We start from the raw sequence: 5815 nt of genomic DNA, 5'->3' as shown, positions 1-5815 counted from the left end.
TAAAGGGTTAATTGTGTGACATATGGTTGTCTAGGTATACACCAAAGCTCGACGGTTCAAAGATATCGCATCTACCGATTGACCGAGTATATCCGACATATGTTCACTACGGAAAGTCCAAGGGGAAACCTACTTATCCAGATGCAATTAATTCTTGCTTGTAAAGTACACATACTTGTCCGTTTCTTTGTCTTGGAGTCATTCCCCATTCATGCGGGGGATTGTTGGGTTTTAAAAGGTGTGAATGGAAAATGAAGAGTTGCGACTTTTATGAAGAGTTGTGACTTTGATGAAAAGTTGCGACTATTATGAAGAGTTGTGACTTTTATCAAAAGTTGCGACTTTTATGAAAAGTTGTGACTTTTATGAAAGGTGGTGACCTTTCCGAAAGATTGTGACTTTTCAAAGGTTTGTGACCTTTCCGGTAAGGCACAATAAGAACCTTTTCACACTACCCTCTGTTTTCTATAAATTGAGGGATTTCCTCTCATTTTAAAAGAATCAAATTCTGGACTTCTTCTTCTTCTACTAAATCTAGTATTCTAAGTGTACTTTACTGCCGTTGAGTGGCTCGCTGACACCAGCGTTTTGGGTATCAATACACTGGTGATTGAGATCATTCTATCCTGGGAGGACATATTCCAAATCAAACCTCGGATACTAGAGGGGAATAATTTCCTTAAGGGGACACTGTGCATTCAGTGGGCTTGATCTTCTTTCTGTTTTTCCAAATTCTGGTATGTGTTACAGATTTTAGATTTGTCAATTAATTTATGTTCTTCTGTTCTTCATTGGTTCAGTAAACTTTGGTAACTTCGTGTTTCTGCAAAGTTTATTGGAATCAGTAAGATTCTTTAAACACAGATTGACAACAATTCTTCTTTAAGAAAAAATATTTCGTATATTTTTTCTAATATGTTTCTGATTCTAGTTTCTCTACTAGTTTTAATTTTCTAGTTGTGAAAATGTTCTTAAACTTTATTGTGTCTTACCAAGTTCTTCAAAGTTTTGTTCTAAGTATCTTAGGAATACAAGATGAACAACATTGCTTTGGATAATAACAATAATAGTCATGGTATGTATGAATTGAAATTACAAAGAATGTGTCTTTTGTAGGAATTATCGTTCAAGAAAAAGGGATGGAACCCTCCATTGAAATTACCTCAATAGATGATTAAATTCCACTGCTTCCTCAAACTAAACAAGATGAGGTTTCTCTCTCAAATATATAAATATATATTTTTGCCACGTGCATGAATTTTAAGATATTGTAGAAATTTTTTAGATTATTTCCTTTCCTGTAATTTTAGGTCTACCTTATGATCCTGCCACATTCACTAACCATGGTTTTACCCCTTTTTTTATTTTTTTTATTTGAGTCAGATTCATAGGGACAAAGAAAATAGATGAGTAAGTTTTTAAAGTCACGTGATATTTTTAGAATTAAAAAACCTGTTTTAATATTATTTCTTAATTCATCATGTTAATAAAATGGATAAATATGCATTATTGTTAAAGAAGAAGGTATATATGCACTATTTTTTTTATCGAGACATATATCCGATCTAAATCGTAAAATTGAGGGATATATTTACCCCTTTACCCTAAACAAAATAATTGCTTGCTTATTGCATAGTGCTTCTAATAAACATTTTAAGATTCCGTACTCTTTTCGTTATAGATAGAAGAAGGGAGGAAAGTGGATCCTTTAATACCCAACATAAAGGAAAGATTTGATGAAATGTTTGAGGATTTATACAATTCGTCTATTAAATCAAGTACCATATTCAAAGTAAATGTGGGGCTACACGAATCAAAATGCAGGTGCTTATACACCAAAAATGGTCTCTATTGGTCCTTACCAAAAGAAAAATAATCAACTTCATCCGATGGAAAAGTACAAACTATTATACCTATGACGGTTTCTTAAACGAAATGAGAGGCTTGATATGGATAGTTGCATGAATGAATTTCAGAAATTGGAGGAGGAAGCACTGAATTGTTACGACGATATAGAAGACCTCAATATTGAAAGCCACGAATTTTGCAAAATGTTGTTGCTTGATGGTTGTTTTGTGGTTGAGTTTATTCGAGAGCGTTGTGAAATATGCCCAAGAGGAGAAGACGAAATTATCAAAACTAACATTGGTTGCATATATAATCAAATATTCCGAGATTTGATGTTACTAGAAAACCAACTTCCTCTCTTTGTCCTCAACATGCTTCATGACATGACAAAGCAAGTTAATTTATGAATTACCATTGGCAATACTAGTTGTGTTCTCGTTTACCTTTTTTGTTGACTTAGAAAAAATGACCTATGAACCCTTAATAAAGATAGCAACTAACGCAAGTAATATCAAACATTTACCTCATGTAGTACACATGGGAACCCCACGAAAACATCAAACGATGACACAACGTGGCATATGTTCATGCCAAATGCAACAGAGCTTTCTGAAGCTGGAGTTAGCTTTACAAAGGATAGAAATAGTAATGGTAATAAAAACAATCCCTTGTTTTCAAGTCGTAGATGAGACGGAAGCCTTCCTACGGAGTCTCATTGCTTATGAGCAACTTAAAATTCGATGTATCGCAAATATGAATCGTTTTGAGTGAATTATTTATCAAAAGACTAGAAACATGCATTGAGAAGATTTCATATCTAAAAGTCAGGACTATTTATAAGTGACTTTAAGTTAATAGAGATTGAATAGTAAGTGTATACTTCATGTATATCAATCAAGTTTATTAGGTTTGTAGTTGATTTGCTACAAACGAACTTCGTTTTCGATGGATCATATCTCAAAAGAATAGGAATGTCGAGGGGAGTATGAATCTAAAATTTGAGTGAGAGTCAATCTAGTTTTGGCATGAAATTCAGTCACAGTTCATTGAATTTTAAAGTAATAGTCAAATCATATCAAATTTGCATGTATAATAATTATATGTTAAGTTACATTTATGTAGTCACAAAAACTCCATCATGTTTTCTTCCTCAAAAAAATGTTAACTTCCCTCCCTATATCACTTGAGTGAGAATAAGAACAAATTACTCAAAGCCCCGACAACGAGCGGAGGTAATTTATTTTTCTTGATGTCTTCTTACTTGTTAGTTGTGTTAATGTGTTTTTCTTAATGTCTTCTTACTTGTTAATCTTCTATTCTATCGTGCCTCCACATACAAAAAATAGAATTAATTGAATAAATAGTATTAACTTTGTAATACAATTGGCTATAACTTCAATATGGTATTATCGAATACCGTACCAAACCAAAGTTTAATTACCGAATTACCGAACCAAAATTTAAAAAATTAATATTTGATATCTATTTTTAACTACCAATTACCAAATTACCAAACTCGAAATTTGAAAATTTCAAATTGAATACTGAATGCCTACCCCTAAAGGCAAGTACATATTGTCAATTCTTGGATCATATTCTTAAAGAGGAAAACCAACTGCACAAAATAGTTTCTTCTCTCCAATCTAAGAAAATATATCGTAAATTGTCCGTTTCAAAATAATGCACTTATCCTATTGAAATTTTGAATAAGCCTATGTACCAATCTCATAGGCCTCATTCCCACTACCCTCATATCCTTAACCCCATGCCGACCTTAATTGTGCTTGCTTAAATTTTATACAAATATTATATTCAACTTATTTACCAAACATTAAAATAAATAAGAAACTCACATATTTTTCAAAAAAATAGCAAATATTCCATCATACTGAACAAGCCCTAAAAGTGTTGTTCTTCAATTATATATACTTGATATCAAGTTTTAGAATAAAAGTGGCTTGAACACACACTCAAACTGTTATTCTATGACATGTTTTACCCTAAAAGTGTTGTTCTTCAATTATACTTGATATCAAATTTTAGAAAAAATAGTGGCTTGAACACACACTCAAAGTGTTATTCTATGAAATGTTTTCTTAAATGTAATGTCTATATGCACTTTATTCTATGATACTAAACCTTTATTTATTCTAAGATACTTTTCTCAAAATGCACATTATTTCATGTTAGTAATATAGGCAGGTTTGCAATTAATCTATATATAGTATACCCATATAGAATTTAATATTCACCATCTCTCATATTCCTTCACCTTCATAAAAGTTAAGCAGAACAAAAGAAATTAAGAAGAAACTCAAGTACACTCCAACTAGTCCATTTTAAATCAGGTAATTTTTAAATGTCTTATACAACATCCCATCCTATACACTAGCAAATAAATAATTTTGCGAGAATAGTATAATTGTCATTATATTATATTTAGCGATAATAATATAATATAAGTATTTAATAACCAATATTCTAGATAAATGTCGTTAAGTAAGCAGTAATTGTCTCAATTGTACCTAAAGTTCCATCTCCTAAACCTACTAATATGCTACTTATATTGATTACAAGGTATTTTATTAATTTGAGTAGTAAGTTGTAAGATATTAGATATATTTCTTTTAATATATGATTTAAATTTCTCTTATTGGATGTATTTTAGTAGATCCAGTTCTTCAGCCCCTTCGTTTCAATTTGTTTAACTCCATATTTTTACATCACTCCATGTAAAATAGTGGGATAGAACTTTATTATTGTCGTCTTTCATGTTTCTTGATTCATCAATTTTTTAATTGTAAAAGCATCTAGAGAGTTTTTATCAAATTAAAATTTTACAAAAGTATACTTAGTATCGTGTTCTAACTTCTACTTGTGACTCTTACATAACAACAACACAAAATATCCAGTATAGTCCTACAAAGTGGAATCTGGGAGATAGAGTGTACACAGACCTTGCCTCTACCTCAGAGTTGAGATAATCAATAGTATAACAGAACACTACTACGTAAAATTATATTATAATTGAACTACACAAAATCATAAATAGCAACAAAAATCAACGAATAATTTAGAAACTACAAGACTGTACATTCCTATGACTATGAGTAAGGGTAACAAGAAAATGCAGTCCTACTTACTAGTATGGTCCCACTCTTATCTATTACTACTATTCTATTCTAATTTGTGTCCTACACATCTTTCTATCATAACGTTTTAATTAAAAAAATATCGAAAATTAACTAAACCACAAATTATGAAGTAAAATAAAATAATAAAATATTGATATGATATAAAATTTATAAAATAAGCGATCGAATCTAACATTGACCGAACCCCTATCCTACACGTATCTAGATACTATCTTCAATTATCTGTCTCTTCTCTCTTTATTTTCTCTATATAATAGATATACTTATAGGCTATAGAAATAAAAATTCCAGGAGAAGCAAGAGTTGAATAGACATAAAAAAAATATCGTTATTTATAAGATTCTTAGTCATTGTTATTTTATTTTTTTATTGTCCATCAATATTTAATTTGATACTTACTTTACAGTAAAATTAATTTGAATTTGTGATAGAATATCTCATTTTGAAAGGTGAATTTATTTTTAGGACTTAAACTTGAAGCCTTTAATCAACGAGGAAAAAGTAATTACCATTTAAGGTGTGTTTGCTATGGAGGAAAATATTTTCTCGAAAAAATCTTTCAATTTTTCTATGTTTGGTTGGCCTTAAATGTTTGAAAAATATTTTTCAAATCAACTCATTTTCCTCAAATTTAAGGAAAATGACTTCCCTTCCAAAATTAAAGAAAACATTTTTCTAAACTCTACTTCATCCTTTAATTTTTTTTCTTACCCTACCCATACCCCGTACCCAACTCTCTCCATTCAAAACAAAAATTAAAATTTTCCAATTTTCTTATTTTTAAATTTCAAATCCCAAACCACCTCCTCGCC

General features: G+C 30.5%; 1 pseudogene; it reads left to right on the top strand.

The window, feature by feature from the left end:
• Positions 1-1491: 1491 nt before the first annotated feature.
• LOC107059193 (UPF0481 protein At3g47200-like) overlaps positions 1492-5815 on the top strand; it is an 8361-nt pseudogene continuing 4037 nt past the window's right edge.

The sequence above is a fragment of the Solanum tuberosum genome, unplaced genomic scaffold, assembly GCF_000226075.1.
Source record: "Solanum tuberosum cultivar DM 1-3 516 R44 unplaced genomic scaffold, SolTub_3.0 scf00948, whole genome shotgun sequence".
NCBI lineage: Eukaryota > Viridiplantae > Streptophyta > Magnoliopsida > Solanales > Solanaceae > Solanum > Solanum tuberosum.
The sequence above is the reverse complement of the archived record's forward strand: the minus strand, read 5'-3'. Positions and strand labels throughout refer to the sequence as shown.